We start from the raw sequence: 26,944 nt of genomic DNA, 5'->3' as shown, positions 1-26,944 counted from the left end.
ATTGTATCGCTTCCTATAGATGATGTAACAGTTATTTGCAATTAATAAAGTGTGGTATTTAAAAAAAAGCTTTTAGAGTTCAAAGTGGTTACTGTTTCAGTAGTGTGGAGTAGTCACGAGATGTGATCACCTTTGCTGACAAGATGGCGTGTGGCAATCTACAGAATTCCACTTGGTTGTGGTGACATGCCAATGTTGTTCTTGTTTTCATGCTACTTCAAGTACTTGTTGTATGTTTACTTTTTGCATAGTCGGGGGCGAGGAAGAACAGCCGATCGAGGTGCAGGGGCAGCTCTCAGTGGCAGGCGCAGCTCAGTTTCTCGTTGGCCTAAAAATGGCTGTGTGTGTACATGTGTTTGGTTGATTTTGTGGTGTTGATTTGAGCTTTGGAGTGGCGTGGATTAATTGACGTGAGCTGGTGATTCTTGGGATCTGGGTTTGGGCTTGGTTCTCTTTTCTCCTGGATATCAATTGTGTTTGCCGGCCTCCCGTCCACCCAATTGTATCCGCACAAACGGCGTTGTTGAACCGTCCCCGACCACCCAATTGGTCAACTCATACCATAAAATGCTACTCCCTCCGTTCCTAAATATAAGTCTTTCTAGAGATTTTAAATGGACTATCACGTACGGATGTAAATAGACATATTTTAGAGTGTAGATTACTCATTTTGCTTCGTATGTTGTCACTTGTTGAAATATCTAGAAACACAGATATGTAGAAACAAAGGGAGTACCTAGTACTAGTAGCGCCTAATTCCTGGCAAACAAATCTTTAATTTGGCGTTCATCATATGTTCCACAATGTTAAAACGACAGGAAACAAACAGTAATGTTCATCATTCCACCGTAAATATTACAAACGGTAGAAATTGAACGGTTCGGGGTTCATCATGCATTCGACTGTCTTACAAATAATACATATAGGAAGCAAATAAATCCAGTGGTCTTCATTCAACATTATTACACATATAGTAAATACTCGCTCCACCCCATATAATATAAGACATTTTTGCAAGCTAACATAGCTTGCAAAAACTTCATTACATTGTGGGATGGAGGGAGTAACTAATAAATCCAGTGTTCATCACTGCATGCAGACATGACATTCTGCATCGGCCGTTGTTTATGAGAGTATGAGAGCACAGCACCACATCACTCGCAAGCAAATACGCAAGAATCAACAAACCAGGAAGGTAAAACCCAACGAAGAGGCTACCTGGTAAGAGCCTGTAGATTTGGCATGAGTCCATTGGATTTGACTTCATCTCCTTTTTGGCTTCCGTCCTCAGCGAAAGAGCACACGGCTGACAGTTTCCAAATGAATTAGAAACATAACAGCATCCTTAGCGGCTAATAGTTGCATTAATATTTACTGAACACAAAAAATGGAAAACAAATACATCGAAAGAATTTAAATATGTACCTCTTCCGTATAGACCTGATTCATTAATTAAATGTTCTATTTGGAATGTGCTCAATCTTTTGACAATTTGGATCACCAGCCGTTCTACAGGATCGTATGAACTCATCACTGCACCGCTTGACTGTAATCTCCTCAAGAGACTTGGGCAGTGTTGGAAGCGACCGTATATTCTTGCATGACCTGATCTCCAGTTTCTTGAGCGCTGTGAGGTGCTCCGTATTGCCTGGTAAGGCATCAAAGCTGCAGTTCTCGACTCTAAACTCCTCAAGAGACTTGGGCAGTGTTGGAAGCGACCGTATATTCTTGCATGACTGTATATTCAGCATCTTGAGTGATGTGAGGTGCTCCATATTGCCTGGTAAGGCATCCCAGCTGCAGTCCTCGACTCTAAACTCCTCAAGAGACTTTGGCAGCGTTGGTAGTGATTTTATATTCTCGCATTCCCTGATCTCTAGTTTCCTGAGCAATGGGAGCTGGTGCTCCATATTATTGCCTGGTAAGGTATCCCAGGCATCCCGGCTGCATCCCCTGACTTTAAACTCCTCAAGAGACTTGGGCAGCATTGGAAGCAACCGCATATTCTTGCATATCCAGATCTCTAGTTTCTTGAGTGATGCGAGGTGATCCATGTCGCCTGGTAAGGTATCCCAGCTGCAGTTATGAAAAACTAGCGAATGAAGATGAATGAAGGCCCCAAGGTCAGGGGCAGGTCCCAGTTGGCTCCATCCGTCAACTCTAAGTGTGTGCAGGTTCTTTGGGCCGCCATTATGCTCACGCATCAGCCAACTCGGTATCCTCTTAGCATGGTAATCCCTGATTTCTAGTCTTTCAAGATACTTCGATGTGCAAAGACCCTCGAGAACCTCTGCTTGAACTTCTAGACTGCAGCTCTCATTATCCCAGGCCAGTATCAGTTCAGTGAGTTTTTCCTTGCCAGCAAGATTGACTTCAACAGCCTCCTCCCTGCTCTCAATATTCTCAAGACCTTGGATATGCAGCTTTGCCTTGAAGCTTGTTTAGGTGCTTCAGCTGATGTGACTCATACCCCTGTTTCTTCTTTATTGTAAAGTATGGTAAGTTTTGGAGCCATTTCAGCCTGCCAACATTAGGAAAATCAAGATCTGTCCAGCTCATTACACAGCGCAAATTGACAAGGTTCATCATATCTTTACCACTAGAAAACTCCAATAATTTGGTAGAACCGAAATTTACCACCTGCATGTGGTAAAGCTTGGTAAAAGCGCTGGGTACAGTTAGCTTGTGAGCTACTGGAACCATGAAACCAAAATAACGCAGATGCTTCAACTGACCAATAGAATCCGGGAATGAGAATGAAAAACCAAATCCACTCCTCCTCTCACGTGCTACTGTCATATTCAGTACCCGCAATTTCCGCAGCCCTTTCAACATAGTGAACATACTCGCTAAGAGTTCAGACCCATCTGATTTAAGCCATATGATGTCATTGATGATGAGAGTGCGTAAATGTTTCAATCCAGAAATCTTCTCAGTAAGCATCTCTTCATCATAAGTCCCAACAAAAAGATAACGAACATCTTGAGGAACTTCCCCTGTGAAGCCTTTCTCAATCCTCAAGCAATCGCTTCCAGAAACCTCTTCCGCTAAATCACAGAGCAGATCATGAATGGTAAAGTAATCAACCTCACCATCAAGTTCAACAAACTGTGTTTCTTTCCCTCCTAGTTGCAGAAATGAGGCCGACAGCAATTCATCAAAATAATTTTTAGCAACATCTTCCATTTCCTCTTCAGGCTTACTAGTCTTTATAAACCCTTCTGCCACCCACAACTTAACTAACTCATCACGTCTCAACTTATGTCGCCTGGGAAAAATACTGCAGTAAGCCAAGCATCGCCTGACCTGCTCATCAAGATACTGGTAGCTCCACCATAGAGCTCCCATTGTGTCGTTCATAAGGTCCCGATCTTTCTGACTCCTCCAAAACTCAACAGTTTGTGTCTCACGGAGCCCGTGAACCCACTGTTCTGGCTGCTAGAGGTGACCCCTTCAGCTTTTTTGCAATGTCCTCTCGAATCAATTCAAGTATTCTTCGATCATGGTCACTTACCCTTGCATCTCGAAGTGCATAGTGCATAAACATTTCAAGGAACACTTCATCGCCCAGGTTAGATATTGGAATACATCTCTCTTTTGCAGCACCAAGGGTTACTAATGCAGCTTCAGTTCGACTTGTCACCAAGATTCTGCTTCCTGCCTTCCCAAGATTCACCGGAGAAATTAACTTCTGTAGGTCTTCACGGTCTCCCGAATTCTTGTTGTTGTACCAGACATCATCCAGTACCAACAAAATCCTTTTCCCACGCAGTTCCTCCTCCAGTTTTTGTTTCAGGACGTTAAGACTTGTGAATTTCGGGCATGCTTTTCCTGTAGCCCCCTCAAACATCTCCCTGAAAATGGAATCCAAATCAAATTTCTGAGAAACATGAATCCACATGACAATATCGAAGTGGCCTTCCATTTTCTCTTCCTTGCACCTTTTCTCATGATCATAAACAAACTGTGCTAGTGTTGATTACCCTGCCCCAGCCATGCCATGAATGCCAATTACAGAATAACATACACCACTTGTGACGTTTGCTTGACACTTGTCTTCCTTCTCATGAAGCATTGCTATGATATTGTCACGATCCTGATCCCGGCCAATCACTAGTGTTGGAGGACCCGCGGTAGTGACTGCACGGCGTGAATTGGTAGCAACAGCTCGTCTCCCCTTATCATTATTTGCACCTGGCAGATTCAATTGTTCCAAAACTTTACATGCACCACTTATGGTACTTTCTATCTTCGTTAGGCTCTTCTCCAACTGCAATTTTGGCAATCCACTGTCCTGCAAAACAATTGTATTTAAAGATGTTAGAATAAATCCGAGGCGCTCCGTTGATCTACCGAGGACCAAGCAATCACACAAGCACCTTTTACCGAGATTTTTAACGAGGTTCACCGATATGGCTACATCCCCGGGGCCTGACTATGGACACTTCTTCCCTATGACACCGCTACAATACCGCACCCCGGCTGCGGGCACACGCCGCCGGCTCCCCGCGTACCTGTGCTATTATGTTGGCATAGGTTACATCGTGTGTCTACCCCCACTATATATGAGAGGCCTAGGATACAAGTGTTCTACTAGGACACGACTCCATATCCTATCTAAACACAATACTACTCATAGTCCAACTGTAACCTACCTTGTACACAATATTCAACACAACTCTAACAAACTTCACCTTAGCGAATATTCTACACCACCTTGAATTCATCCATGCGTCGAACATCCATGTACATTGGATTTGAGATACGCCATGAGCACCTGCAACTATAGTCCCTTCACACTCAACACTCGAGCAAAATTAAGTCCTTCGTTACTCCACTTTGTGCTCCCAACTTGCAGAGCATCCGCTCAACGCCATCAAACACCGACTCCTGTCTGCATGAAAGTGAACAACTCACATATTGAAAGCTACATATAGGAGTTACCTGAAATCAACATCACCGCTCTTTCTTGACTGTTTGTCTGAAACTTGAAGGAATTTCACCGTCGCCCTGAGTCAAATTCGCAGTTGTATCATCCTTTTTCCCGGATAGTCTCTGGCATGTCCCATAGCTATAGCACCCCGCCTCCTTCTGTTGTATCATCTGCACTTTGTGATGTGCACTGAACACCACAGAATATACGGCCATGTACTGTCTCATCTTTTGACAATTTAAAACTCTCCGCCACTTTCTCAGATTCTCCATGGTCAACTCGTGTCCATCTTTCGGCACTGATAGACCTAGTCACCAACTTGAATCCGGTACTCGTCAACACTACTACTCAGTATCCCCTGCACAATTTGTCTGACAACATATCTGACCCCAGTGCCTTGGCTTGTCGCTGTGTCCCGTGCTTACCGCATGCCTCGCCGCTATCACCGTGTCAAGCCTCTGTTGTCCTGGTCGAGAATCTCCCGGGTAGCTAGCCCCCACTGCCTCACCCCACTGTAGAGAACCATCGATCATCACCGACCGATGCCGAGTATCACGTCTCCATCATACCACTAGTACCCAGTCTGAACCACGTGTATCTCGCTATCCCGCTGAAATAAGCTTCGGTTCTCTGATATCTTACACCGTAGCCCCTCCATCAGCACAGAGTAAAGCCTTGCGTCAGACTCCAGCTCCACCTTCAACATGACTCCATGTAACTGGACGCTACCCCGCGCCCTGCCGACTTCAAGCTCTCTTGTGTGCACCATCTTGAATGAACCCCACGCCATAGTATGTCGAAGCCGCACAAACCCTTAGGCCTGCACCACGTGTTTCCATGCCCCAGAAGTCGGCCACCATCCATCTTGAATCAACCCCGCGCCATAGTATGTCGAAGCTGCACAAACCCTTAGGCTTGCACCACGTGTTTCCATGCCCCAGAAGTCGGCCACCATCAACATCACGCTCCTATGTCGGCGTCGCTGAAATCACCGCCGTCTTCTACTTTGACCAACATCCATCTCAATCCATCAGACATTCCAGTCCGACCCAGCCGAAATTATCCGACTTCAACCATGCTCCACCCTGCATTGTGTCCAACCCGCATATCTCCGTGCATTGCTTGATGCCCTGTGTCTGCATGATCCCTGCACGACGCGCTCCAGGCTCCCAAATCATCTTGTGCGAATATCAACCATCACATGATACTTCCATCTTAGCTGGCTTCAGTTTCCCGCAATAGCTCCTGCATTCGTTTTGTGCCAAATTCCCAACAAACCCTACTCCCAGTGCACAAGCAGAATAAATGTTAGAGTGTGGACTCGCTCTGCCCTCACCTCCCACGTTCGAGGCCACGATCATCTCCACATCGCAGCTGTTGTAGCGCTAGCAACTCTATATGTACCCTCCTCCATGTACTCTCAAAGCAATGAAAACACTCTGTTAATCTTCATGGTATCAAATATTCGATCCTCTTCCGCACACACACGCTCGCCATGACGAACCCCGGTGATCCAACTACCCACAGCTGCGGCCAGCCAACCGCCCAAGACGGCGGCCAGCCACCCCTCCCCACTCCCGGCGGCCAGCCGATTCTTCCCGCTCCCGGCGCCCAGCCAATCCTCCCCTCCTCCGGCGGACAGCCCATCTTTCCCGTCCCTCCCGCCGCCCAACCGCTGTTGGGGAACGTAGTAATTTCAAAAAATTTCCTACACACACGCAAGATCACGGTGATGACATAGCAACGAGAGGGGAGAGTGTTCGTCCACGTACCCTCGTAGACCGTAAGCGGAAGCATTAGCACAACGCGGTTGATGTAGTCGTATGTCTTCACGATACGACCGATCCAAGCACCGAACGTAAGGCCTCTGATCTCCGGCCTCCGATCCAGCCGAGCTCCGGAGATGAGTTCCGTCAGCACGACGGCGTGGTGACGATGATGATGTTCTACCGGCGCAGGGCTTCACCTAAACTCCGCGACGATATGACCGAGGTGGAATATGGTGGAGGGGGGCACCGCACACGGCTAAGGAACGATCCGTAGATCAACTTGTGTGTCTATGGGGTGCCCCCGCCCCGTATATAAAGGAGCCAGGGGGGAGGAGGCAGCCGGCCAAGGAGGGCGCGCCAAGGGGGGAGTCCTACTCCCACCGGGAGTAGGACTGCCTTCTTTCCAAGTAGGAGTAGGAGAAGGGGGGGAAAGAGGAGGAAGAGGGGAAGGAAAGGGGGGGCGTCGCCCTCCTTCCCTTGTCCTATTCGGACTAGGAGGGGGAGGGGCGCGCGGCCCCCTCTGGCTCCTTCCCTCTTCTCCCTCGTGGCCCATGTAGGCCCATTAACCCCCCGGGGGGTTCCGGTAACCTCCCGGTACTCCGGTAAAATGCCGATTTCACCCGGAATGATTCCGATGTCTAAATATAGGCTTCCAATATATCAATCTTTATGTCTCGACCATTTTGAGTCCTCGTCATGTCCGAGATCACATCCAGGACTCCGAACAAACTTCGGTACATCAAAACTTATAAACTCATAATAAAACCGTCATCATAACGTTAAGCGTGCGGACCCTACGGGTTCGAGAACTATGTAGACATGACCTAGAACCATTCTCGGTCAATAACCAATAGCGGGACCTGGATGCCCATATTGGTTCCTACATATTATACGAAGATCATTATCGGTCAAACCGCATAACAACATACGTTGTTCCCTTTGTCATCGGTATGTTACTTGCCCGAGATTTGATCGTCGGTATCCAATACCTAGTTCAATCTCGTTACCGGTAAGTCTCTTTACCCGTTCTGTAATACATCATCTCATAACTAACTCATTAGTTATAATGCTTGCAAGGCTTAGGTGATGAGTATTACCGAGAGGGCCCAGAGATACCTCTCCGACAATCGGAGTGACAAAACCTAATCTTGAATTATGCCAACCCAACATGTACCTTCGGAAACACCTGTAGAGCACCTTTATGATCACCCAGTTACGTTGTGACGTTTGGTAGCACACAAAGTGTTCTTCCGGTAAACGGGAGTTGCACAATCTCATAGTTGCAGGAACTTTGTATAAGTCATGAAGAAAGCAATAGCAGTATACTAAACGATCAAGTGCTAGGCTAACGGAATGGGTCATGTCAATCACATCATTCTCCTAATGATGTGATCCCACTAATCAAATGACAACACATGTCTATGGTTAGGAAACATAACCATCTTTGATTAATGAGCTAGTCAAGTAGAGGCATACTAGTGACTATAGTTTTGTCTATGTATTCACACATGTATTATGTTTCCGGTTAATACAATTCTAGCATGAATAATAAACATTTATCATGATATGAGGAAATAAATAATAACTTTATTATTGCCTCTAGGGCATATTTGTTGGAAATATGCCCTAGAGGCAATAATAAAAGCATTATTATTATATTTCCTTGTTCATGATAATTGTCTTTATTCATGCTATAATTGTGTTATCCGGAAATCGTAATACATGTGTGAATAACAGACACCAACATGTCCCTAGTGAGCCTCTAGTTGACTAGCTCGTTGATCAACAGATAGTCATGGTTTCCTGACTATGGACACTGGATGTCATTGATAACGAGATCACATCATTAGGAGAATGATGTGATGGACAAGACCCAATCCTAAACATAGCACAAGATCGTATAGTTCGTTTGCTAGAGTTTTGCAATGTCAAAGTATCTATTCCTTAGACCATGAGATCGTGTAACTCCCGGACACCGTAGGAGTGCTTTGGGTATGCCAAACGTCACAACGTAACTGGGTGACTATAAAGGTAGACTACGGGTATCTCCGAAAGTGTCTGTTGGGTGACATGGATCAAGACTGGGATTTGTCACTCCGTATGACGGAGAGGTATCACTGGGCCCACTCGGTAATGCATCATCATAATGAGCTTAGAGTGACCAAGTGTCTGGTCACGGGATCATGCATTACGGTACGAGTAAAGTGACTTGCCGGTAACGAGATTGAACGAGGTATTGGGATACCGACGATCGAATCTCGGGCAAGTAACATATCGATAGACAAAGGGAATAGCGTACGGGGTTGATTGAATCCTCGACATCGTGGTTCATCCGATGAGATCATCGTGGAGCATGTGGGAGCCAACATGGGTATCCAGATCCCGCTGTTGGTTATTGACCGGAGAGTCGTCTCGGTCATGTCTGCTTGTCTCTCGAACCCGTAGGGTCTACACACTTAAGGTTCGGTTACGCTAGGGTTGTAGGGATATGTATATGCAGTAACCCGAATGTTGTTCGGAGTCCCGGATGAGATCCCGGACGTCACGAGGAGTTCCGGAATGGTCCGGAGGTAAAGATTTATATATAGGAAGTCCTGTTTCGGGCATCGGGACAAGTTTCGGGGTTATCGGTATTGTACCGGGACCACCGGAGGGGTCCCGGGGGCCCACCGGGTGGGGCCACCCATCCCCGGGGGCCACATGGGCTGTAGGGGGTGCGCCTTGGCCTGCTTGGGCCAAGGGCACCAGCCCCACTAGGCCCATGCGCCTAGGGTTTCCAAGGGGGAGGAGTCCTACTAGTGGAAGGCACCTCCTAGGTGCCTTGGGGGGGAGGGAAACCCCCTTGGCCGCCGCACCCCCTAGGAGATTGGATCTCCTAGGGCCGGCCACCCCCCCCTTGGCACCCCTATATATAGTGGGGGAGAGGAGGGACTTCATACCTTGAGTCCTTGGCCTTAGGTTGCCTCCTTCTCCCTCCCCAACACCTCCTCCAACTCCATAGCGCTTAGCGAAGCTCTGCCGGAGTACTGCAGCTCCATCAACACCACGCCGTCGTGCTGCTGCTGGTGCCATCTCCCTCAACCTCTCCTCCCTCCCTTGCTGGATCAAGAAGGAGGAGACGTGGCTGTTCCGTACGTGTGTTGAACGCGGAGGTGCCGTCCGTTCGGTGCTAGGATCTCCGGTGATTCGAATCACGTCGTGTTCGACTACATCATCCCCGTTCTTTGAACGCTTCCGCTCGCGATCTACAAGGTATGTAGATGCATCCATCCAATGACTCGTTGCTAGATGAACTCCTAGATGATCTTGGTGAAACGAGTAGGAAAATTTTTGTTTTCTGCAACGTTCTCCAACAGTGGCATCATGAGCTAGGTCTATGCGTAGTTCTTCTTGCGCGAGTAGAACACAATTTGTTGTGGGCGTAGATTTGTCAACTTTCTTGCCGTTACTAGTCCTTTCTTGCTTCAGCGGTATTGTGGGATGAAGCGGCCCGGACCAACCTTACACGTACGCTTACGTGAGACCGGTTCCACCGACTAACATGCACTAGTTGCATAAGGTGGCTGGCGGGTGTCTGTCTCTCCTACTTTAGTTGGAGCGGAATCGATGAACAGGGTCCTTATGAAGGGTAAATAGAAGTTGACAAATCACGTTGTGGCTTTAACGTAGGTAAGAAAACGTTCTTGCTAGAACCCTAATTCAGCCACGTAAAACTTGCAACAACAATTAGAGGACGTCTAACTTGTTTTTGCAGCAAGTGGTTTGTGATATGATATGGCCAAAGTTGTGATGAATGATGAATGATCTATATGTGATGTATGAGATGTTCATGTTATTGTAATAGGATTCACGACTTGCATGTCGATGAGTATGACAACCGGCAGGAGCCATAGGAGTTGTCTTTATTCTTTTATATGACCTGCGTGTCATCAAGAAACGCCATGTAAATTACTTTACTTTATTGCTAAACGCGTTAGCCATAGTAGTAGAAGTAATAGTTGGCGAGCAACTTCATGGAGACACGATGATGGAGATCATGATGATGGAGATCATGGTGTCAAGCCGGTGACAAGATGATCATGGAGCCCCAAGATGGAGATCAAAGGAGCTATGTGATATTGGCCATATCATGTCACGTTTATTATTTGATTGCATGTGATGTTTATCATGTTTTGCATCTTGTTTACTTAGAACGACGGTAGTAAATAAGATGATCCCTCACAATAAATTCAAGAAGTGTTCCCCCTAACTGTGCACCGTTGCGACAGTTCGCTGTTTCAAAACACCACGTGATGATCGGGTGTTTTATTCAGACCTTCACATACAACGGGTGTAAGACAGATTTACACATGCAAACACTTAGGTTGACTTGACGAGCCTAGCTTGTACAGACATGGCCTCGGAACACAGAAGACCGAAAGGTCGAGCATGAGTCGTATAGAAGATACGATCAACATGAAGATGTTCACCGATGTTGACTAGTCCGTCTCACGTGATGATCGGACACGGTCTAGTTTAACTCGGATCATGTAATACTTAGATGACTAGAGGGATGTCTAATCTAAGTGGGAGTTCACTAATAATTTGATTAGTTGAACTTAATTATCATGAACTTAGTCTAAAATCTTTGCAATATGTCTTGTAGATCAAATGGCCAACGTAGTCCTCAACTTCAACGCGTTCCTAGAGAAAACTAAGCTGAAAGACGATGGCAGCAACTATACGGACTGGGTCCGGAACCTGAGGATCATCCTCATAGCTGCCAAGAAAGATTATGTCCTACAAGCACCGCTTGGTGACGCACCCGTTCTCCCTACAGAACAAGATGTTATGAACGCTTGGCAGGCACGTTTCGATGACTACTCCCTCGTTCAGTGCGGCATGCTTTACAGCCTAGAGCCGGGGCTCCAAAAGCGTTTTGAGAGACATGGAGCATATGAGATGTTCGAAGAGCTGAAAATGGTTTTCCAAGCTCATGCCCGGGTCGAGAGATATGAAGTCTCCGACAAATTCTTCAGCTGTAAGATGGAGGAAAACAATTCTGTCAGTGAGCACATACTCACTATGTCTGGGTTGCATAACCGCTTGACTCAGCTGGGAGTTAATCTCCCGGATGATGCGGTCATTGACAGAATCCTCCAGTCGCTTCCACCAAGCTACAAGAGCTTTGTGATGAACTTCAATATGCAGGGGATGGAAAAGACCATTCCTGAAGTATTTGCTATGCTAAAATCAGCAGAGGTAGAAGTCAGGAAGGAACATCAAGTGTTGATGGTCAATAAAACCACTAAGTTCAAGAAAGGCAAGGGTAAAAAGAACTTCAAGAAGGACGGCAAGGAGGTTGCCGCGCTCGGCAAGCAAGCTGCCGGGAAGAAGCCAAAGAATGGACCCAAGCCCGAGACTGAGTGCTTTTATTGCAAGGGAGCGGTCACTGGAAGCGGAACTGCCCTAAGTACTTAGCGGATAAGAAGGCCGGCAAAACAAAAGGTATATGTGATATACATGTAATTGATGTGTACCTTACTAGTGCCCGTAGTGGCTCCTGGGTATTTGATACCGGTGCAGTTGCTCACATTTGTAACTCAAAGCTGTTGGAAATATGCCCTAGAGGCAATAATAAAAGCATTATTATTATATTTCCTTGTTCATGATAATTGTCTTTATTCATGCTATAATTGTGTTATCCGGAAATCGTAATGCATGTGTGAATAACAGACACCAACATGTCCCTAGTGAGCCTCTAGTTGACTAGCTCGTTGATCAACAGATAGTCATGGTTTCCTGACTATGGACACTGGATGTCATTGATAACGAGATCACATCATTGGGAGAATGATGTGATGGACGAGACCCAATCCTAAACATAGCACAAGATCGTATAGTTCGTTTGCTAGAGTTTTGCAATGTCAAAGTATCTTTTCCTTAGACCATGAGATCGTGTAACTCCCGGATACCGTAGGAGTGCTTTGGGTATGCCAAACGTCACAACGTAACTGGGTGACTATAAAGGTAGACTACGGGTATCTCCGAAAGTGTCTGTTAGGTGACATGGATCAAGACTGGGATTTGTCACTCCGTATGACGGAGAGGTATCACTGGGCCCACTCGGTAATGCATCATCATAATGAGCTCAGAGTGACCAAGTGTCTGGTCACGGGATCATGCATTACGGTACGAGTAAAGTGACTTGCCGGTAACGAGATTGAACGAGGTATTGGGATACCGACGATCGAATCTCGGGCAAGTAACATATCGATAGACAAAGGGAATAGCGTACGGGGTTGATTGAATCCTCGACATCGTGGTTCATCCGATGAGATCATCGTGGAGCATGTGGGAGCCAACATGGGTATCCAGATCCCGCTGTTGGTTATTGACCGGAGAGTCGTCTCGGTCATGTCTACATGTCTCCCGAACCCGTAGGGTCTACACACTTAAGGTTCAGTTACGCTAGGGTTGTAGGGATATGTATATGCAGTAACCCGAATGTTGTTCGGAGTCCCGGATGAGATCCCGGACATCACGAGGAGTTCCGGAATGGTCCAGAGGTAAAGATTTATATATGGGAAGTCCTGTTTCGGGCATCGGGACAAGTTTCGGGGTTATCGGTATTGTACCGGGACCACCGGAGGGGTCCCGGGGGCCCACCGGGTGGGGCCACCCATCCCCGGGGGCCACATGGGCTGTAGGGGGTGCGCCTTGGCCTGCTTGGGCCAAGGGCACCAGCCCCACTAGGCCCATGCGCCTAGGGTTTCCAAGGGGGAGGAGTCCTACTAGTGGAAGGCACCTCCTAGGTGCCTTGGGGGGGAGGGAAACCCCCTTGGCCGCCGCACCCCCTAGGAGATTGGATCTCCTAGGGCCGGCCACCCCCCCCTTGGCACCCCTATATATAGTGGGGGAGAGGAGGGACTTCATACCTTGAGTCCTTGGCCTTAGGTTGCCTCCTTCTCCCTCCCCAACACCTCCTCCAACTCCATAGCGCTTAGCGAAGCTCTGCCGGAGTACTGCATCTCCATCAACACCACGCCGTCGTGCTGCTGCTGGTGCCATCTCCCTCAACCTCTCCTCCCTCCCTTGCTGGATCAAGAAGGAGGAGACGTGGCTGTTCCGTACGTGTGTTGAACGCGGAGGTGCCGTCCGTTCGGTGCTAGGATCTCCGGTGATTCGAATCACGTCGTGTTCGACTACATCATCCCCGTTCTTTGAACGCTTCCGCTCGCGATCTACAAGGTATGTAGATGCATCTATTCACTCGTTGCTAGATGAACTCCTAGATGATCTTGGTGAAACGAGTAGGAAATTTTTTGTTTTCTGCAACGTTCCCCAACAGTGGCATCATGAGCTAGGTCTATGCGTAGTTCTTCTTGCGCGAGTAGAACACAATTGGTTGTGGGCGTAGATTTGTCAACTTTCTTGCCGTTACTAGTCCTTTCTTGCTTCAGCGGTATTGTGGGATGAAGCGGCCCGGACCAACCTTACACGTACGCTTACGTGAGACCGGTTCCACCGACTAACATGCACTAGTTGCATAAGGTGGCTGGTGGGTGTCTGTCTTTCCCACTTTAGTTGGAGCGGAATCGATGAACAGGGTCCTTATGAAGGGTAAATAGAAGTTGACAAATCACGTTGTGGCTTTAACGTAGGTAAGAAGACGTTCTTGCTAGAACCCTAATTCAGCCACGTAAAACTTGCAACAACAATTAGAGGACGTCTAACTTGTTTTTGCAGCAAGTGGTTTGTGATATGATATGGCCAAAGTTGTGATGAATGATGAATGATCTATATGTGATGTATGAGATGTTCATGTTATTGTAATAGGATTCACGACTTGCATGTCGATGAGTATGACAACCGGCAGGAGCCATAGGAGTTGTCTTTATTCTTTTATATGACCTGCGTGTCATCAAGAAACGCCATGTAAATTACTTTACTTTATTGCTAAACGCGTTAGCCATAGTAGTAGAAGTAATAGTTGGCGAGCAACTTCATGGAGACACGATGATGGAGATCATGATGATGGAGATCATGGTGTCAAGCCGGTGACAAGATGATCATGGAGCCCCAAGATGGAGATCAAAGGAGCTATGTGATATTGGCCATATCATGTCACGTTTATTATTTGATTGCATGTGATGTTTATCATGTTTTGCATCTTGTTTACTTAGAACGACGGTAGTAAATAAGATGATCCCTCACACTAATTTCAAGAAGTGTTCCCCCTAACTGTGCACCGTTGCGACAGTTCGCTGTTTCAAAACATCACGTGATGATCGGGTGTTTTATTCAGACGTTCACATACAACGGGTGTAAGACAGATTTACACATGCAAACACTTAGGTTGACTTGACGAGCCTAGCATGTACAGACATGGCCTCGGAACACAGAAGACCGAAAGGTCGAGCATGAGTCGTATAGAAGATACGATCAACATGAAGATGTTCACCGATGTTGACTAGTCCGTCTCACGTGATGATCGGACACGGTCTAGTTTAACTCGGATCATGTAATACTTAGATGACCAGAGGGATGTCTAATCTAAGTGGGAGTTCACTAATAATTTGATTAGTTGAACTTAATTATCATGAACTTAGTCTAAAACTTTGCAATATGTCTTGTAGATCAAATGGCCAACGTAGTCCTCAACTTCAACGCGTTCCTAGAGAAAACTAAGCTGAAAGACGATGGCAGCAACTATACGGACTGGGTCCGGAACCTGAGGATCATCCTCATAGCTGCCAAGAAAGATTATGTCCTACAAGCACCGCTTGGTGACGCACCCGTTCTCCCTGCAGAACAAGATGTTATGAATGCTTGGCAGGCACGTTTCGATGACTACTCCCTCATTCAGTGCGGCATGCTTTACAGCCTAGAGCCGGGGCTCCAAAAGCGTTTTGAGAGACATGGAGCATATGAGATGTTCGAAGAGCTGAAAATGGTTTTCCAAGCTCATGCCCGGGTCGAGAGATATGAAGTCTCCGACAAATTCTTTAGCTGTAAGATGGAGGAAAACAGTTCTGTCAGTGAGCACATACTCACTATGTCTGGGTTGCATAACCGCTTGACTCAGCTGGGAGTTAATCTCCCGAATGATGCGGTCATTGACAGAATCCTCCAGTCGCTTCCACCAAGCTACAAGAGCTTTGTGATGAACTTCAATATGCAGGGGATGGAAAAGACCATTCCTGAAGTATTTGCTATGCTGAAATCAGCAGAGGTAGAAGTCAGAAAGGAACATCGCGTTGATGGTCAATAAAACCACTAAGTTCAAGAAAGGCAAGGGTAAAAAGAACTTCAAGAAGGACGGCAAGGAGGTTGCCGCGCCCGGCAAGCAAGCTGCTGGGAAGAAGCCAAAGAATGGACCCAAGCCCGAGACTGAGTGCTTTTATTGCAAGGGAAGCGGTCACTGGAAGCGGAACTGCCCTAAGTACTTAGCGGATAAGAAGGCCGGCAAAACAAAAGGTATATGTGATATACATGTAATTGATGTGTACCTTACTAGTGCCCGTAGTAGCTCCTGGGTATTTGATACCGGTGCAGTTGCTCACATTTGTAACTCAAAGCAGGGGCTGCGGAATAAGCGGAAACTGGCAAAGGACGAGGTGACGATGCGCGTCGGGAATGGTTCCAAGGTCAATGTGATCGCCGTCGGCACGCTACCTCTGCATCTCCCTTCGAGATTAGTTTTAAACCTTAATAATTGTTATTTAGTGCCAGCTTTGAGCATGAACATTGTATCGGGATCTCGTTTAATTCGAGATGGCTACTCTTTTAAATCTGAGAATAATGGTTGTTCCATTTTTATGAGAGATATGTTTTATGGTCATGCTCCTATGGTGAATGGTTTATTCCTTATGAATCTCGAACGTGATGCTACACATATTCATAATGTGAGTACCAAAAGAAGTAAGGTTGATAATGATAGTCCCACATACTTGTGGCACTGCCGCCTTGGTCACATAGGTGTTAAACGCATGAAGAAGCTCCATGCTGATGGACTTTTAGAGTCTCTTGATTATGAATCATTTGACACGTGCGAACCATGCCTTATGGGTAAAATGACCAAGACTCCGTTCTCAGGAACAATGGAGCGAGCAACCGACTTATTGGAAATCATACATACTGATGTGTGAGGTCCGATGAGTGTTGAGGCTCGCGGTGGCTATCGTTATGTTCTCACCCTCACTGATGATTTAAGTAGGTATGGGTATATCTACTTAATGAAACACAAGTCTGAAACCTTTGAAAAGTTCAAGGAATTTCAGAGTGAGGTTGAAAATCAACGTGACAGGAAAATCAAGTTTCTACGATCAGATCGTGGAGGAGAATACTTGAGTCACGAGTTTTGGGGCACACTTAAGAAAATGTGGAATAGTTTCACAACTCACGCCGCCTGGAACACCTCAGCGTAATGGTGTGTCCGAACGTCGTAATCGCACTCTATTAGATATGGTGCGATCTATGATGTCTCTTACCGATTTACCGCTTTCCTTCTGGGGCTATGCTTTAGAGACTGCCGCATTCACTTTAAATAGGGCTCCGTCGAAATCCGTTAAGACGACACCGTATGAATTATGGTTTGGGAAGAAACCTAAGCTGTCGTTTCTAAAAGTTTGGGGATGCGATGCTTATGTCAAGAAACTTCAACCTGAAAAGCTCGAACCCAAATCGGAAAAATGCGTCTTCATAGGATACCCAAAAGAAACTATTGGGTACACCTTCTACCTCAGATCCGAAGGCAAGATCTTTGTTGCCAAGAATGGGTCCTTTCTGGAGAAAGAGTTTCTCTCGAAAGAATTAAGTGGGAGGAAATTAGAGCTTGATGAAGTATTACCTCTTGAACCGGAAAATGGCGCAGCTCAAGAAAATGTTCCTGAGGTGCCAGCACCGACTAGAGAGGAAGTTAATGATAATGATCAAGATACTTCTGATCAAGCTCCTACTGAAATTCGAAGGTCCACAAGGACACGTTCCGCACCAGAGTGGTACGGCAACCCTGTCTTGGAAATCATGTTGTTAGACAACGGTGAACCTTCGAACTATGAAGAAGCGATGGCGGGACCAGATTCCGACAAATGGCTAGAAGCCATGAAATCCGAGATAGGATCCATGTATGAAAACGAAGTATGGACTTTGACTGACTTGCCCGTTGAACGACGAGCCATAGAAAATAAATGGATCTTTAAGAAGAAGACAGACGCGGATGGTAATGTGACCATCTATAAAGCTCGGCTTGTCGCTAAGGGTTATCGACAAGTTCAAGGGGTTGACTACGATGAGACTTTCTCACCGGTAGCGAAGCTGAAGTCCGTCCGAATCATGTTAGCAATTGCCGCATTCTATGATTACGAAATATGGCAAATGGACGTCAAAACGGCATTCCTTAATGGTTTCCTTAAGGAAGAATTGTATATGATGCAGCCGGAAGGTTTTGTCGATCCTAAGAATGCTGACAAAGTGTGCAAGCTCCAACGCTCGATTTATGGGCTGGTGCAAGCATCTCGGAGTTGGAACATTCGCTTTGATGAGATGATCAAAGCGTTTGGGTTTACACAGACTTATGGAGAAGCCTGCGTTTACAAGAAAGTGAGTGGGAGCTCTGTAGCATTTCTCATATTATATGTAGATGACATACTTTTGATGGGAAATGATATAGAACTCTTGGACAGCATCAAGGCCTACTTGAATAAAAGTTTTTCAATGAAGGACCTTGGAGAAGCTGCTTATATATTAGGCATCAAAATGTATAGAGATAGATCAAGACGCCTCATAGGTCTTTCACAAAGCACATACCTTGATAAGATATTGAAGAAGTTCAATATGGATCAATCCAAGAAGGGGTTCTTGCCTGTGTTGCAAGGTATGAAATTGAGCTCAGCTCAATGTCCGACCACGGCAGAAGATATAGAAGAGATGAGCGTCATCCCCTATGCCTCAGCCATAGGTTCTATTATGTATGCCATGCTGTGTACCAGACCTGATGTAAACCTTGCCGTAAGTTTGGTAGGAAGGTACCAAAGTAATCCCGGCAAGGAACACTGGACAGCGGTCAAGAATATCCTGAAGTACCTGAAAAGGACTAAGGAAATGTTTCTCGTTTATGGAGGTGACGAAGAGCTCGTCGTAAAGGGTTACGTCGACGCTAGCTTCGACACAGATCTGGATGACTCTAAGTCACAAACCGGATACGTGTATATTTTGAATGGTGGGGCAGTAAGCTGGTGCAGTTGCAAGCATAGCGTCGTGGCGGGATCTACATGTGAAGCGGAGTACATGGCAGCCTCGGAGGCAGCACATGAAGCAATATGGGTGAAGGAGTTCATCACCGACCTAGGAGTCATACCCAATGCGTCGGGGCCGATCAAGCTCTTCTGTGACAACACTAGAGCTATTGCACTTGCCAAGGAGCCCAGGTTTCACAAGAAGACAAGGCACATCAAGCGTCGCTTCAACTCCATTCGTGAAAATGTTCAAGATGGAGACATAGAGATTTGTAAAGTACATACGGACCTGAATGTAGCAGATCCGTTGACTAAACCTCTCCCTAGAGCAAAACATGATCAACACCAGAATTCCATGGGTGTTCGATTCATCACAATGTAACTAGATTATTGACTCTAGTGCAAGTGGGAGACTGTTGGAAATATGCCCTAGAGGCAATAATAAAAGCATTATTATTATATTTCCTTGTTCATGATAATTGTCTTTATTCATGCTATAATTGTGTTATCTGGAAATCGTAATACATGTGTGAATAACAGACATCAACATGTCCCTAGTGAGCCTCTAGTTGACTAGCTCGTTGATCAACAGATAGTCATGATTTCCTGACTATGGACATTGGATGTCATTGATAACGAGATCACATCATTAGGAGAATGATGTGATGGACAAGACCCAATCCTAAACATAGCACAAGATCGTATAGTTCGTTTGCTAGAGTTTTACAATGTCAAGTATCTTTTCCTTAGACCATGAGATCGTGTAACTCCCGGATACCGTAGGAGTGCTTTGGGTATGCCAAACGTCACAACGTAACTGGGTGACTATAAAGGCAGACTACGGGTATCTCTGAAAGTGTCTGTTGGGTGACATGGATCAAGACTGGGATTTGTCACTCCGTATGACGGAGAGGTATCACTGGGCCCACTCGGTAATGCATCATCATAATGAGCTCAGAGTGACCAAGTGTCTGGTCACGGGATCATGCATTACGGTACGAGTAAAGTGACTTGCCGGTAACGAGATTGAACGAGGTATTGGGATACCGACGATCGAATCTCGGGCAAGTAACATATCGATAGACAAAGGGAATAGCGTACGGGGTTGATTGAATCCTCGACATCGTGGTTCATCCGATGAGATCATCGTGGAGCATGTGGGAGCCAACATGGGTATCCAGATCCCGCTGTTGGTTATTGACCGGAGAGTCGTCTCGGTCATGTCTGCTTGTCTCTCGAACCCGTAGGGTCTACACACTTAAGGTTCGGTTACGCTAGGGTTGTAGGGATATGTATATGCAGTAACCCGAATGTTGTTCGGAGTCCCGGATGAGATCCCGGACGTCACGAGGAGTTCCGGAATGGTCCGGAGGTAAAGATTTATATATAGGAAGTCCTGTTTCGGGCATCGGGACAAGTTTCGGGGTTATCGGTATTGTACCGGGACCACCGGAGGGGTCCCGGGGGCCCACCGGGTGGGGCCACCCATCCCCGGGGGCCACATGGGCTGTAGGGGGTGCGCCTTGGCCTGCTTGGGCCAAGGGCACCAGCCCCACTAGGCCCATGCGCCTAGGGTTTCCAAGGGGGAGGAGTCCTACTAGTGGAAGGCACCTCCTAGGTGCCTTGGGGGGGAGGGAAACCCCCTTGGCCGCCGCACCCCCTAGGAGATTGGATCTCCTAGGGCCGGCCACCCCCCCTTGGCACCCCTATATATAGTGGGGGAGAGGAGGGACTTCATACCTTGAGTCCTTGGCCTTAGGTTGCCTCCTTCTCCCTCCCCAACACCTCCTCCAACTCCATAGCGCTTAGCGAAGCTCTGCCGGAGTACTGCAGCTCCATCAACACCACGCTGTCGTGCTGCTGCTGGTGCCATCTCCCTCAACCTCTCCTCCCTCCCTTGCTGGATCAAGAAGGAGGAGACGTGGCTGTTCCGTACGTGTGTTGAACGCGGAGGTGCCGTCCGTTCGGTGCTAGGATCTCCGGTGATTCGAATCACGTCGTGTTCGACTACATCATCCCCGTTCTTTGAACGCTTCCGCTCGCGATCTACAAGGTATGTAGATGCATCTATTCACTCGTTGCTAGATGAACTCCTAGATGATCTTGGTGAAACGAGTAGGAAAATTTTTGTTTTCTGCAACGTTCCCCAACAATATTTTCTTCAGTCTCCCACTTGCACTAGAGTCAATAATCTAGATTACATAGTAATGATTCTAACACCCATGGAGTCTTGGTGCTGATCATGTTTTGCTCGTGAGAGAGGCTTAGTCAATGGGTCTGCAACATTCAGATCCGTATGTATCTTGCAAATCTCTATGTCTCCCACTTGGACTTGGTCCCGAATGGAATTGAAGCGTCTCTTGATGTGCTTGGTCCTCTTGTGAAATCTGGATTCCTTTGCCAAGGCAATTGCACCAGTATTGTCACAGAAGATCTTCATTGGTCCCGATGCACTAGGTATGACACCTAGATCGGAAATGAACTCCTTCATCCAGACTCCTTCATTCGCTGCTTCAGAAGCAGCTATGTACTCCGCTTCACATGTAGATCCCGCCACGACGCTTTGTTTAGAACTGCACTAACTTACAGCTCCACCGTTTAATAAAAACACGTATCCGGTTTGCGATTTAGAATCGTCCGGATCAGTGTCAAAGCTTGCATCGACGTAACCATTTACGACTAGCTCTTTGTCACCTCCATATACGAGAAACATATCCTTAGTCCTTTTCAGGTATTTCAGGATGTTCTTGACCGCTGTCCAGTGATCCACTCCTGGATTACTTTGGTACCTTCCTGCCAAGCTTATTGCTAAGCATACGTCAGGTCTGGTACACAGCATTGCATACATGATAGAGCCTATGGCTGAAGCATAGGGAACATTTTTCATTTTCTCTCTATCCTCTGTTGTGGTCGGGCATTGAGTTTGACTCAACTTCACACCTTGTAGCACAGGCAAGAATCCTTTCTTTGCCTGATCCATTTTGAACTTTTTCAAAATTTTGTCAAGGTATGTGCTTTGTGAAAGTCCAATTAAGCGTCTTGATCTATCTCTATAGATCTTGATGCCCAATATATAAGCAGCTTCACCGAGGTCTTTCATTGAAAAACTTTTATTCAAGTATCCCTTTATGCTATCCAGAAATTCTATATCATTTCCAATTAATAATATGTCATCCACATATAAAACTAGAAATGCTACAGAGCTCCCACTCACTTTCTTGTAAATACAGGCTTCTCCAAAAGTCTGTATAAAACCATATGCTTTGATCACACTATCAAAGCGTTTATTCCAACTCCGAGATGCTTGCACCAGTCCATAAATGGAACGCTGGAGCTTGCACACTTTGTTAGCACCTTTTGGATCAACAAAACCTTCCGGCTGCATCATATACAACTCTTCTTCTAGAAATCCATTCAAGAATGCAGTCTTGACATCCATTTGCCAAATTTCATAATCATGAAATGCAGCAATAGCTAACATGATTCGGACAGACTTAAGCATCGCTACGGGTGAGAAAGTCTCATCGTAGTCAACCCCTTGAACTTGTCGAAAACCTTTTGCAACAAGTCAAGCTTTATAGACAGTTACATTACCATCAGCGTCAGTCTTCTTCTTAAAGATCCATTTATTCTCAATGGCTTGCCGATCATCGGGCAAGTCAACCAAAGTCCATACTTTGTTTTCATACATGGATCCCATCTCAGATTTCATGGCCTCTAGCCATTTTGCGGAATCTGGGCTCATCATCGCTTCCTCATAGTTCGTAGGTTCATCATGGTCAAGTAACATGACTTCCAGAATAGGATTACCGTACCACTCTGGTGCGGATCTTACTCTGGTAGACCTACGAGGTTCAGCAGAAACTTGATCTGAAGTTTCATGATCAATGTCATTAGCTTCCTCACTAATTGGTGTAGTTGTCACAGGAACCGGTTCTCGTGATGAACTACTTTCCAATAAGGGAGTAGGTACAGTTATCTCATCAAGTTCTACTTTCCTCCCACTCACTTCTTTCGAGAGAAACTCCTTCTCTATAAAGGATCCATTCTTAGCAACGAATGTCTTGCCTTCGGATCTGTGATAGAAGGTGTACCCAACAGTCTCTTTTGGGTATCCTATGAAGACACATTTCTCCGATTTGGGTTCGAGCTTATCTGGTTGAAGTTTCTTCACATAAGCATCGCAGCCCCAAACTTTAAGAAACGACAACTTTGGTTTCTTGCCAAACCACAGTTCATAAGGCGTTGTCTCAACGGATTTTGATGGTGCCCTATTTAACGTGAATGCGGCTGTCTCTAAAGCATAACACCAAAACGATAGCGGTAAATCAGTAAGAGACATCATAGATCGCACCATATCAAGTAAAGTATGATTACGATGTTCGGACACACCATTTCGTTATGGTGTTCCGGGTGGCGTGAGTTGCGAAACTATTCCGCATTGTTTCAAATGTAAACCAAACTCGTAACTCAAATATTCTCCTCCACGATCAGATCGTAGAAACTTTATTTTCTTGTTACGATGATTTTCCACTTCACTCTGAAATTCTTTGAACTTTTCAAATGTTTCAGACTTGTGCTTCATTAAGTAGATATACCCATATCTGCTCAAATCATCTGTGAAGGTGAGAAAATAACGATATCCGTCACGAGCCTCAACATTCATCGGACCACATACATCTGTATGTATGATTTCCAACAAATCTGTTGCTCTCTCCATAGTACCGGAGAACGGTGTTTTAGTCATCTTGCCCATGAGGCACGGTTCACAAGTACCAAGTGATTCATAATCAAGTGATTCCAGAAGTCCATCAGTATGGAGTTTCTTCATGCGCTTTACACCGATATGACCTAAACGGCAGTGCCACAAATATGTTGCACTATCATTATCAACTCTGCATCTTTTGGCTTCAACATTATGAATATGTGTATCACTACTATCGAGATTCAATAAAAATAGACCACTCTTCAAGGGTGCATGACCGTAAAAGATATTACTCATATAAATAGAACAACCTTTATTCTCTGATTTAAATGAATAACTGTCTCGCATTAAACAAGATCCAGATATAATGTTCATGCTCAACACTGGCACCAAATAACAATTATTTAGGTCTAAAACTAATCTCGAAGGTAGATGTAGAGGTAGCATGCCGACCGCGATCACATCGACTTTGGAACCGTTTCCACCCACGCGCATCGTCACCTCGTCCTTGGCCAGTGTTCGCTTATTCCGTAGTCCCTGTTTCGAGTTGCAAATATTAGCAACAGAACCAGTATCAAATACCCAGGTGCTTGTACGAACTCTAGTTAGGTACACATCAATAACATGTATATCACATGTATCTTTGTTCACTTTGCCATCCTTCTTATCCGCCAAATACTTGGGGCAGTTCCGCTTCCAGTGACCAGTCTGCTTGCAGTAGAAGCACTTAGTTTCAGGCTTAGGTCCAGACTTGGGTTTCTTCTCTTGAGTAGCAATTTGCTTGCCGTTCTTTTTGAAGTTCCCCTTCTTCTTCCCTTTGCCCTTTTTCTTGAAACTAGTGGTCTTGTTGACCATCAATACTTGATGCTCCTTCTTGATTTCTACCTCCGCAGCTTTTAGCATTGCGAAGAGCTCGGGAATAGTCTTGTTCATCCCTTGCATATTATAGTTCATCACAAAGCTCTTGTAGCTTGGTGGCAGTGATTGGAGAATCCTGTCAATGACACTATCATCAGGAAGATTAACTCCCAGTTGAATCAAGTGATTATTATACCCAGACATTCTGAGTATGTGTTCACTGACAGAACTATTCTCCTCCATCTTGCAGCTATAGAACTTATTGGAGACTTCATATCTCTCAATCCGGGCATTTGCTTGAAATATTAACTTCAACTCCTGGAACATCTCATATGCTCCATGACGTTCAAAACGTCGTTGAAGACCCAGTTCTAAGCCGTAAAGCATGGCACACTGAACTATAGAGTAGTCATCAGCTTTGCTCTGCCAGACGTTCTTAATGTCGTTAGTTGCATCAGCAGCAGGCCTGGCACCCAGCGGTGCTTCCAGGGCGTAACTTTTCTGTGCAGCAATGAGGATAATCCTCAGGTTACGGACCCAGTCCGTGTAATTGCTACCATCATCTTTCAACTTTTCTTTCTCAAGGAACGCATTAAAATTCAACGGAACAACAGCACGAGCCATCTATCTATAAACAAACATAGACAAGCAAGATACTATCAGGTACTAAGTTCATGATAAATTTAAGTTCAATTAATCATATTACTTAAGAACTCCCACTTAGACAGACATCTCTCTAGTCATCTAAGTGATCACGTGATCCAAATCAACTAAACCATAACCGATCATCACGTGAGATGGAGTAGTTTTCAATGGTGAACATCACTATGTTGATCATATCTACTATATGATTCACGCTCTACCTTCAGGTCTCCGTGTTCCGAGGCCATATCTGCATATGCTAGGCTCGTCAAGTTTAACCTGAGTATTCCGCCTGTGCAAAACTGGCTTGCACCCGTTGTAGATGGACGTAGAGCTTATCACACCTGATCATCACGTGGTGTCTGGGCACGACGAACTTTGGCAACGGTGCATACTCAGGGAGAACACTTCTTGATAATTTTAGTGAGAGATCATCCTAAAATGCTACCGTCAATCAAAGCAAGATAAGATGCATAAAGGATAAACATCACATGCAATCAATATAAGTGATATGATATGGCCATCATCATCTTGTGCTTGTGATCTCCATCTCCGAAGCACCGTTGTGATCACCATCGTCACCGGCGCGACACCTTGATCTCCATCGTAGCATCGTTGTCGTTACGCCATCTATTGCTTCTACGACTATCGCTACCGCTTAGTGATAAAGTAAAGCAATTACAGGACGTTTGCATTTCATACAATAAAGCGACAACCATATGGCTCCTGCCAGTTGCCGATAACTTCGGTTACAAAACATGATCATCTCATACAATAAAATATAGCATCACATCTTGACCATATCACATCACAACATGCCCTGCAAAAACAAGTTAGACGTCCTCTACTTTGTTGTTGCAAATTTTTACGTGGCTGCTACGGGCTTAGCAAGAACCGTTCTTACCTACGCATCAAAACCACAACGATAGTTCGTCAAGTTGGTGCTGTTTTAACCTTCGCAAGGACCGGGCGTAGCCACACTTGATTCAGCTAAAGTGAGAGAGACAGACACCCGCCAGCCACCTTTAAGCATGAGTGCTCGTAACGGTGAAACCAGTCTCGCGTAAGCGTACGCGTAATGTCGGTCCGGGCCGCTTCATCTCACAGTACCGCCGAACCAAAGTATGACATGCTAGTAAGCAGTATGACTTGTATCGCCCACAACTCACTTGTGTTCTACTCATGCATATAACATCAACGCATAAAACCTAGGCTCGGATGCCACTGTTGGGGAACATAGTAATTTCAAAAAAATTCCTACGCACACGCAAGATCATGGTGATGACATAGCAACGAGAGGGGAGAGTATTCGTCCACGTACCCTCGTAGACCGTAAGCGGAAGCGTTAGCACAACGCGGTTGATGTAGTCGTACGTCTTCACGATCCGACCGATCCAAGCACCGAACGTACAGGGCCTCCGAGTTCAGCACACGTTCAGATCGATGACGATCTCCGGCCTCCAATCCAGCGGAGCTCCAGAGATGAGTTCCGTCAGCACGACGACATGGTGACGATGATGATGTTCTACCGGCGCAGGGCTTCGCCTAAACTCCGCGACGATATGACCAAGGTGGAATATGGTGGAGGGGGCACCGCACACGGCTAAGGAACGATCTGTAGATCAACTTGTGTGTCTATGGGGTGCCCCCCGCCCTCGTATATAAAGGAGCCAGGGGGGAGGAGGCGGCCGGCCAAGGAGGGCGCGCCAAGGGGGGAGTCCTACTCCCACCGGGAGTAGGACTCCCTTCTTTCCAAGTAGGAGTAGGAGAAGGGGGGGAAAGAGGAGGAAGAGGGGAAGGAAAGGGGGGCGCCGCGCCC

General features: G+C 46.1%; 1 pseudogene; it reads right to left on the bottom strand.

Moving 5' to 3' along the window:
* Positions 1–1,448: 1,448 nt before the first annotated feature.
* LOC123160958 (putative disease resistance RPP13-like protein 1) overlaps positions 1,449–26,944 on the bottom strand; it is a 34,805-nt pseudogene continuing 9,309 nt past the window's right edge.

The sequence above is a fragment of the Triticum aestivum genome, chromosome 7B, assembly GCF_018294505.1.
Source record: "Triticum aestivum cultivar Chinese Spring chromosome 7B, IWGSC CS RefSeq v2.1, whole genome shotgun sequence".
Classification (NCBI taxonomy): domain Eukaryota; kingdom Viridiplantae; phylum Streptophyta; class Magnoliopsida; order Poales; family Poaceae; genus Triticum; species Triticum aestivum.
The sequence above is the reverse complement of the archived record's forward strand: the minus strand, read 5'-3'. Positions and strand labels throughout refer to the sequence as shown.